Source organism: Atta colombica, unplaced genomic scaffold, assembly GCF_001594045.1.
Source record: "Atta colombica isolate Treedump-2 unplaced genomic scaffold, Acol1.0 scaffold147, whole genome shotgun sequence".
In the NCBI taxonomy this organism is placed as follows: domain Eukaryota; kingdom Metazoa; phylum Arthropoda; class Insecta; order Hymenoptera; family Formicidae; genus Atta; species Atta colombica.
The window spans coordinates 11885-22419 of record NW_017259236.1 but is presented as its reverse complement, the minus strand read 5'-3'; the positions used below and the strand labels follow the sequence as shown (position 1 = coordinate 22419).

The 10535-nt window shown below is 32.1% G+C and overlaps 1 long non-coding RNA gene across 1 annotated transcript; it reads left to right on the top strand.

The window, feature by feature from the left end:
• Nucleotides 1–9445: 9445 nt before the first annotated feature.
• On the top strand, nucleotides 9446–10421 carry LOC108685207. Its single transcript, XR_001931661.1, has 4 exons — nucleotides 9446–9672; nucleotides 9821–9893; nucleotides 9963–10171; nucleotides 10255–10421. It is a non-coding gene; the product is annotated as an uncharacterized LOC108685207 (long non-coding RNA).
• The last annotated feature ends 114 nt before the right edge of the window (nucleotides 10422–10535 follow it).

The following is a 10535-nucleotide window of genomic DNA, read 5'->3' as shown; positions in this document are numbered from 1 at the left end:
GTGTGTGTGTGTACATATATTATTAAATTACTTTACATTAAATAACTTTACATTTAATTACAATTTTCATGCGATATATTATTTTTTTCATACATAATTATTCAATTACAATTTTCATATAGTATTTAATTAATTATTATTTTTAATTTACTTATTACTGTTTAATATTATTATTATTATTATTATTAATGTGAATATTATTTTTATATAATGAGTTCATTAACATCATACAGTAGAATCTCTCTAATTTGACTTCTGTAATCTTTGCATTTCTCATACTTTTACAAACACTAATGTCTCTTCCATGCCATAGATTGGACATGTGTTGCGCGCATCTGCACCTAATTATACTAGGTTTTTACAGTGTACGTAATGTAATTCTATAGGTAGATTATGTATAACTATTTGTGTAATTCTTTTATGATACATATGTATATATGACTTGTTCCGCTAAGGTTATGTACATTGTGCACGTTGACAGGTTAGCAACTGCGCAAATACATGGTGATTGATAGACTCGTGCTGTAAAGAGGATACTTTATAATTTTGGCATTCCACTCTTATCGCCCCATGGGTCAAATTAGAGAGATTCTACTGTATTATTATATAATTCTTTAAAAATATACTTGTTATAAACAATTTTCATGATATAACCGAATTATGTCTTTTTTTTTAGAAAAATCATTCTGTAGCTTTATAAAAATTCAAATTTATAAGCGCCTTTCCAATCCACAACATGATGGCGAGTCATGTGTCAAAGGTGCCGACGCTCAGTGTTCATACTGTATGTATTTATACTATAGCTGTAGTCAAATGCTCATTATAAATGCTTTGAAGCATTTGATGGATCAATTAGAAAAAAGAATTTTACAAACTGACCAGTTAAAAAACGCTTCAAAGCATCGCATTGATCATACCCTATGCCAATACTATTATGATGCGGTCATAGTGCAGAATTGACGTAATGCAGAATTGGCGGAACGTTCATGATTAATCGTGGCTTCATTCCGCCGATTCCGTTCCGCTAAAATCTGTTTTCCTATGTTTCATTGAGCAATTTGCGGAATTAGCTCTGACCAATCGCAAGAGTCTTCCTCTAGATCATTTTCATTAAATCTACCAGAATAGCGTTTATCATTGGCTCGCATTAATTGCTCATCCATAATTTCCTCTCAATGTGACATAAGAAAATGAATTCTTGCAGATCGGAAATCATACAGAAATATTTCGTTACGTGTATCCATTTTTCGTTACGTGTATTCATTTTAACTTTGATTTACATTTCCATCTTTTTATACGCGAAAACGCTTGTCACTTGGCAAAATGAGAAGCGGTAGCCAATAAGCTTACAGCTCCTAATGTGTTCATTGATTACCGCCAGTTACCGTCCAGTGTGTAGAAGCCATAATAGATATATAATTTCCACCGCGCGACAAAAGTTGAACTCAATCCAACTTCTGCCGCGAAAGTAATATTACATAATTTCTAGAAGTTTTGCATAGTGAGGCAGACTTAAGAACATAGAATTATTGGTTTGTGCGATAATTTTCGCCGCACAGCAAGCGTTTCCGCGTTCAGTATGTAGAAGCCATTAGGGTGCCGTCCCATGAGCGGAAATTTACAGCGGAATGAAATAGCAAGACCAATCACAATTGTAGAAAAGAAAGGAGAATAATGACTGCAGAGTAATTAGTCGTGCTATTCCGTTCCGCTAGAAATTTCCGTTCCTTAAGAAACGATCCTTAAGAAAAGCGTAATAATTCCTGCACACTAGACGCGAAAACGTTTGCTGCGCGACAAAATGAGACAAAATAACCAATGAAGGCTTATTGATTATCGCATCACAATTTGTCGGCAAGCATTTTCGCGTTCAGTGTGCAGAAGTCATAAGAAAAAAGATGGAGTGGCTGTGATTCGTCGTATTGATTCCACGAGTTCTGTTCCGTTGCTAACTTCCACTTTATTGCTGGATTCACACTAAATCTAACGCTCAATAACCAAGAAAAATTTTTCAGAAAACAAGATTTTGCTTCAGATCGAAATAAAAGAAAATTCTGCTTTCTGATTGGTTGCAGAACGTCATACGACGCACGTCGGATCCAATGTGAATTCAACATATGGAATAGCATCCTTTAATTATCACTCGAGTGTCACCCAAGTATTACAAAATTCATTACGACGCACAACATGTAGTTGCAAAATATGTAATTTTATACATTTCATAACAATTGTGTTAATTTTCTTTCTTATTTAAAAAATTATAAAATTTCCTGATATTTTTTCTTAAATATTGAAAAAGTTTAAAAATTTTAGTAGATTTCTAGTAGATTCTGTTTTCCTATCAATTTATTAAATTTCATTGAATCAGGAAATTTGCCGAGACTTAGCAATCCTGGATTAGGCCTCAAACGGGTATGGTTTTTTTTATTCGGAGCAGCATATCCTAAAAGTTGCAAAAGGCCTAGTTTCTGTTTACCGAGGACAGAGTATAAATACACATATGCCGGTATTCATAGTCAAATCTTAAGGTTTGTTCGCGTCGCATACTCCAAATTAACTCAGAGAATATTTGAATCACAGATAAGACGGCGGTTGGAGCAGTTCATGTGCTCCAATGTTCAGTGACACGAACGAATTTAGGACAAGTGAGCATGTCACTTAACTTAATCCGTGAGACTACTCGAACAAATTGGTCATGTGCCTCGTTTCGAGTATTTTGTGTTACTTCGATTATTTGAAAAGCGTTTTTATACAAAATAAATGCGTTTTTAATAAAAGTTATAAATTAAAATGTCAAGGCTTTTTAAAAAAATGAGCAAATTAATTAACTAATAAAATTCGTTTTTTATTACGTATAACGCTATAAATTTCGAATGTTTCGATTTACAAAGTCTTCATCAGTGATAATAAAGAAAACGTATTTATGTAACCCCATCCAATATCAAAAAATATATGATATATAATAAAAATTATCGCTCTAGGCACCTTTGATGTAGTGAGTCCTAGGTCACATGACTCACAGCCAGGTTGGAAAGGCGCTTATAAATTTTATAATTTAATTCTTATTGCGAAAAATTTTATTATTTAATTCTTATTGCTTATAAATTTTATTATTTAATTCTTATTGCAAAAAATATTACATCGACCGGGAATCTAACCGGATCTCTTGCATTCCGTGCGAGTGTCCTTTAAATTATCGAGGCATTTCTTTTTCGCAATAAGAATAAATTATTTACAGATTTTAATATGTTATTCAACATTATTAAGATCGTTTCAAAGATGTAAATAAGCAATAAATCAAAAATTTGTTAAATTGTTAGCCAATTTAATTCATGATATTACTACGGTAGTTTAGTAAAGTTAGCGTTTTCAAGAAAAATCATTTCGGTGAGCGTTTCTGGGAACTACATACTATAATATATTCACACATATAGTAAATTCACACAAGAATCATACAAACTTAAGATCCAGTAAGATTTTGATTTCTATAGTTTGTGTTATCGTATATGGTCCTATAATATATTATATTATTTAAAAATAATAATTGATTAAATATTATATGAAAATTAAATAATTATGTATGAAAAAATAATATATTGCATGAAAATTGTAATTAAATGTAAAGTGTTATTTAATGTATGTAAAGTAATTTAATAAATACGTACACACGCCCACACATATACACACACACACACACACACACACACACACACACACACACACACACACACTTCTATTACATGTGACACGGTAAGCGGTTAGTGACAAATAAACTTTAATGAAAATTTTTAAATATATTAACTTATTTTTATGCACATTTCAATACTCTTACTTTTTCAACAAATTCATTTAATAACTGCATTTAAATCAATTAATTCTATTAAAAAATACTTCCTAATAAACGAGAATGAATTAAAATAAATTAAAATTTTTTAATGCATACTTTAAATCCATGAAAATAGATTGAATGGATTGAAATAGATTGGATCCGAACTGATACTAGTTTAATATTCGAAAAAAAAAAAAAATATTTATATGTTTTTTTTTCGAAGAGTTACAAATTTTATTCCTAAGACATAATATTTATAATAATTATACCTGAAATTAACTATTTCAAATTGATATTAAAAAACACACCTTAATGAGATTTGAACTTAGGACTTCTAGATTATAAATCTTCTATGTTACCCTCTATATCACTTTTTCAATTGATAAATATTCATTCTCTACTTCAATTACAACCAGTGCACAAAATTATGTAGATGTAATAAAAATATCATTATTTAACAAATATAATAAAATATAATCAATTTACATTATTATGAGACAACATTAGATAAGTATTCGATAATCTATAAATCTCACTTGGCCGTGTCGCGCGCAGTGATCAGCGTAATATTCGGGCTGTGTTCGACTTGGTTTGCGTGTTCATCGATTCATTCATTTTACTTCTAATCAAAGAGAAACAAAAGAACATAGAAGAAAAGATGTAGACTTTATCGAGTTTACAGTAAAAAATAATCTAATTTGTATAAAAATATTCCACAATTTTCTAAAAAGTTATAAAATTATTTATAAATTCTGAAAAATTTTGAGAAAATTTTTATGATTAGAGCGACATTGTAATTCGATATCGTAATTGTCGAAATGAAATCGAAAAAAAATGTCGATTCGATCTTTGAACGAAAATATTCAACATATAAGATTACGTATCACATATTTATACCAAAAATATTAAAAATGTATATATATGAGTGTAATGTAAACTGTTATTGCACTCTCTACATACGCAATTTTTTATCACTCGAAAATGTTGAAATTTCGATGCAAGTTTCGAATCGATAATTTTTCCGTAACAACGTCGAAACAACGTTTTTTCGAGGAATTATTCCTGACTGGGCCGTGAGACCACTCGAATAGGTCGAACATGTGCCTCGTTTCATTTCGGGTTTGTGTTACCTCGATTATTTGGAAAGAATTTTTATACAAAATAAATGCGTTTTTAAATACTTAAATACTAATAAATATTAAAGTTATAAATTAAAATGTCAAGATATTACGAATTGACTATTCTATATGAATTAAGTGAAAAATAAATAGTAAGTGAAAAATAAATTTTCATCAATATTGAATTAAATATAATAATTTTTAAATCAGAAATTGACATTTAATTGATACAGAATATAATAGGATAATCGTTGAAAAAATCCTCGTTCGGAATAATTTTTATATGAAATTGTTGACTGAGCTGATTGTCGATAACAATCGAAGAATCAGTTAAACAATTTTACAATTATGGATTTTCAAACTTCTGACTTGATGCTTATTTCGATTCATAATATCTTAACGCAGAAATAATTAAATAAGATTAGCCTTAGAGCGATAATTTTTATTATGTATCATATGTTGGTTCGTTGACATTGGAAGGGGTTATATAAATACGTTTTCTTTATTATCACTGATGAAGACTTTGTAAGTCGAAACGTTTAAAATTTATAGCGTTATATGAATGTAATAAAAGGCGAACTTTATTAATTAACTATATTTGCTCGTTTTTTTAGAAAGACATTTTAATTGATATTTAAAAAAATTTATTACATTGCATTTAAATGAGTCTACTTTTCTATATAAAAGATGTATTATATTTTTATATTATATTATTGGGAGTAAAAATTAGTTCAGTCCGTTTTCCTAAAGATGGCTCCAGCTGTTGTGAATGATTCATAGTGACAGCTGATTTTGGTGGTTTCAGAGATTAAACATCTGCTAATAATATTCAATTTATATCGCTTTCATACAAAAACCTTGATTTTTATTGTTTGAAATGTCGAATTTTGTGTTAACCAAGCAGCATTTGCGGGAGATTTTGATTTTCTGCTTTAATTGGAAGAAATGTGAGCCCATCGAATGCTTGTCAAAGTTTATGATGACACTGCTCCAACTGATAAATCATGTAGGAAATGATTTCGACGTTTCAAGGAGATTGGAATTTTCACTTCCGAGGAATCCGAGCATTCAAGGAAAAACGCGCCCACTACTACTTCAGGCATGACAAAATTATTCTCCTGCATGATAATGCTCGACCACATGTTGCGGCGCCGGTCAAAACCTACTTAGAAACACTCAAATTCTACCTCACCCGCCGTATTCTTCAGACATTGCTCCTTCCGACCACTTGTTCCGATCGATGACACATGGCTTGTCTGAGCAACACTTCATATCATATGAAGATACCAAAAATTGTATCGATGATTGAATAGCCTCAAAAGATGAAGCGTTCTTCCGATGCGGTATCCACATGCTACCAGAAAGATAGGAAAAAGTAGTGGCTAGTGATGGCCATTACTTTGAATAAAACATTATGTACCGTTCTTTCACAATGAATGCTTAATTTTTTATTAAAAACGGCGAAAACTTATTTGTACTTCCAATATTTGGAAATGCTCAAATGGGATGTTTTACCGCACCCGCCGTATTCTGCGGACATTGCTCCTTCTGATTACTGGTTGTTTCGAAGTATGCAGCAAGTCATCGGTTCACTTCTTTCGCAGAAATCAAAAATTGGCTCCAAAATTGGATCGCCTTCAAAGACGTGTCATTTTTTCGAGATGGAATTCGAAAATTGCCTGAGAGATGGGAAAAAGTAGGCAGCGATGGATAATTAATTGATTTGTTCATTCATTTTGTTTTGAAATAAATGCATTTTTGAACGGACCGAATTAATTTGTACTCCCAATATATTAAAAACGTATTTATTAAATACGTTTTTATACAAAATGAATCTGAAATATTTTTTTCAATAGACGTTTTCAACCATTATGCATGTGTAACATGATCCAATCATATCTTCTGAAGTGAGGCAAATGGCTCTTAATTGATTCATGGAATATGCTCTAATGCGACGTGACATCTAATCGCCATATTGGTTCCGGTGACGCGAATGTATTGGAGCACATGTTGGAGCGTGTGAACAAATTTTGTACATACACTGGAATGGGCATCTCCGCTGTGAAACATAAAAAATCATGGCACCAATTGATCAGCACCATTTTAATTTGGTCAATATGAGAGCGAATCAGAAGCTTTCAGATGCCCATGTGCACTTACGTTTAGTGTTCTTTAGTGAGACACATATATGTCAGCAAGATCATCTCGAGTGCCCAGACAGCAACGTTTCACAGTAACGTTTTAAAAATATATTTAAACGTACATGTTGGACGCTTTGGACATATTAAAAATATCCAGATTAGATCCATGGATATTTAAAAAATGTTTCAAAGACATCCAATGTTACCATTTTGGATTTCTTAAAAACATCCATTTTAGGTCACAATGGACTAAAACTGAACTAAATTAACATATTAAACAAATTTTAGACCATAATCAAAACAAAATGATTCTTATATGAGTATTATTATTGATTAATATTTTATTCCAGAATACACGTCATAAAAAATATGATAAAAAAAGACCTTCTTCCCCTTCGAGAATTCCGTAGGACTTTGAAACACGATCACTCATCCGATTGCATATCCGCTATCCTTGACTTCTGAAATCGTATGGAAACCGCTGCACTTCGATGATTCACGAACCTATATAATCATGGAGTTATGATATATCTGTTCAATGACTTGATAGAAATTTGTGTAGTTCAACTGAACATCCAGTTAGTTACTGTCTAATATTTAATTTTAATATAACGATTATTTCCAGATTAGGAAATCATATGCTATTCACTTTCACAGTACCAGTTATCATATTTCGTCTTCGACTAGAGATCTCCACAATCTCTCTCCTGTCGCGTGCTCTTATCTCTAAGGGAAGATAATTATCCTGAAGGAATTCGTAAGATAAACTAATCGCAAGCACTGGCTTATCAATAGAAGTTTCTTTTGAAAATCAAAGCACGCAAAATTTAGCAGCGATATCAAAAACATCAAATCGATATCAATTCGATGTCGATTTCATCATTTCTGACTTGGTTATTATGGCTCATGTTAATTATCCACTATTAAATAAATATATGCAATTTATACATATTTTCACACATACTGTCATTTCATGTTCCGTCATTATTACTGGACTTATTTAATATAATAATTGTTTCACCTTACAGCTATTTTAATTTTCTTTAATAAATTATATTGAGAGCAATATCCCCTTCCTTCTTAATCATTTTCTTGACCAGTTTCTATCATTTCGACAAATTAAAAGTATGTTGTCACTTCGTCAAGTAACTTAACGTTATTTTCATGATTATTACGTTAACATCGAGTCAACTAAATTATCTAAGCTTCAATTATTATCGAGCAGTGGCTCCATAAGTTTCCGCTCGGCCTACTCATTTTTATCATCTCTAATTAAATATAATATTTATACTCCTAATTTGAATCTACCGGGACATGTCGTTTGTCCGTGCTATCTCACCTTAGCTCAGCGTCCTCACCTAGGACGTAATATCTCGATACCCATTCTAGTGTATATATAGTTCAGTGGTACATGTTTGCCGCGTTACATGTAATCACATCCTTACTAGGTAACTGTACCGTGCAAACCGTGCCGCTTTTTTTCTCCTCTATTAGCTTCTACACACTGGACACGAAAATGCTTGCCACGCAGCAAAATGAGACGCGGTAACCAATGAACATTAGGAGCTGTAAGCTTATTGGCTACCGCATCATATTTTGCCGCGCGACAAGCGTTTCCGCGTCCAATGTGCAGAAGCCATATGGATGCGATTATAGTAACGATATTATCAGCGATGTTGTAAACACTTTGAAGCGTTTTTTTAATTGGTCAGTTTGTAAAATTCTTTTTTCTAATTGGTTCATCAAAGCATTTGTAGCGAGACTTTGACAGCCTATATGTAGCGCGGTACGCGTACAAAAACTAACTAGAAAACTATAAAAACCGCGCAAATCGTGCCGCTTACTGCTTTTCTCCTTTATTGGGGTGATATTCCATGCAGCGTGGATCGTGCGTAAGCGGATTCACGTATCGCCAATCAGAATCATTCTCTTAGATCTGTTTGCAAATTTTGCAATCCGTTTACGTACAATCCGCTGCATGGGACATCACTCTTATGTCTCCTGCACTGGACACGGAAACGCTTGCCGCGCGGCAAAATGAGACGCAATGAACACATTAGGAGTTGTAAACGTATTGGCTATCGCATCATTTGCGGCAATTATTTCCGTCCAGTGTGCAGAAGCCATTAGGATGTCGTTTCATGACGCGTATTGCCGTACGCGCGTATTCGCGTATCGAAGCTCCGACCAATCACTAACATTCCGCCGTCTTAAAGCTTAAACACAACAGGCACAGGCAATAGGCACATAGGGAATAGAGAATAACGAGCTGTTCAATCAGAGCTCTGGGATATACAATAATATCAAATTTACATACCGGAGCTTGGATGACTCATTATTCACTGTTGCCTATGCCTATCGTCTGTGTCTATTGTATTTAAACCTTTACGTATGCGCTATTTTATGCCTATACGGAACAATCAGCGGTTTGTCAATTTATGTATTTAAGTATGTTGTGTAAATCAGCGATAATTAATAATTTCGTAGTGTTCTTATATCGTTAGGAACACTAATTTTATGAATTTAGTGGAAACAAAATTATCGACTCGTGGAAAATCAATAAATATGCTGCCAAACTCTGTAAGTATTAATGATTAAAAGTTAAGTTATGTTTAGAAATGAATGTTCATGAAATAATGTAAATCTTTTCTCTATTTCAGAAAAGTATATTTACATACATTATTTTCTTTTGTTTAAATGCACTTTTAAACGCGTATTGATTTCTTTAATAGGAAGTATACGAACAAATGATTTCGAATAAATGATTCCAAAAATAATAAAAAAGAAAAGATTTCTTTATAAAAGGTAAAAGTACAAATGACATCTTTGTCATTTATATTTTGCATCCAGTTTTTACATTTTTTCGTTTTGCAGTCCATGAAGTGCGGATATTGAGGCTAGCATATCGATGGATTATTCAGAACGTCTCCTACAATCGTTGCTTTAGAATATTTAACGAAGAAATGCATATTATTTGTCGATGACAATAATGACATATCAACTTCATATTATGTTAACTTTTACTGACAGTCAGCAGTCGCTAAGTAGTGATCCTATGTCCTGCCAACAACAGGCATCAAAAAGTAAATTTTTTAATTATTTATTGATGCTCGCTAATATAATAAAGAAAGTTATCAAAGGTTTTTCAATCATTCACTGCCTTTAGGATCAAAAAATGATGATAACAGTGATATAAGAGTAACAATTTACTTAGCTCTTGAAAATGAGTCTATAAACTAAGAAAGGATACAGTGGATGGATTCTTGCTTCAAATAGGAGATCATCTATGAATCCTCTCAATATGCGAGAAACGTCAATTTGAGATACAAATCTTGTCCCTACTTTTTGATTTAGAACAAAAATTGAATCTAGTTTAAAAACGTGTTTGTCAAATGTTACACTTATATTTGTTCTGTGATAATTTGTTATTATTTACACTAATTATAT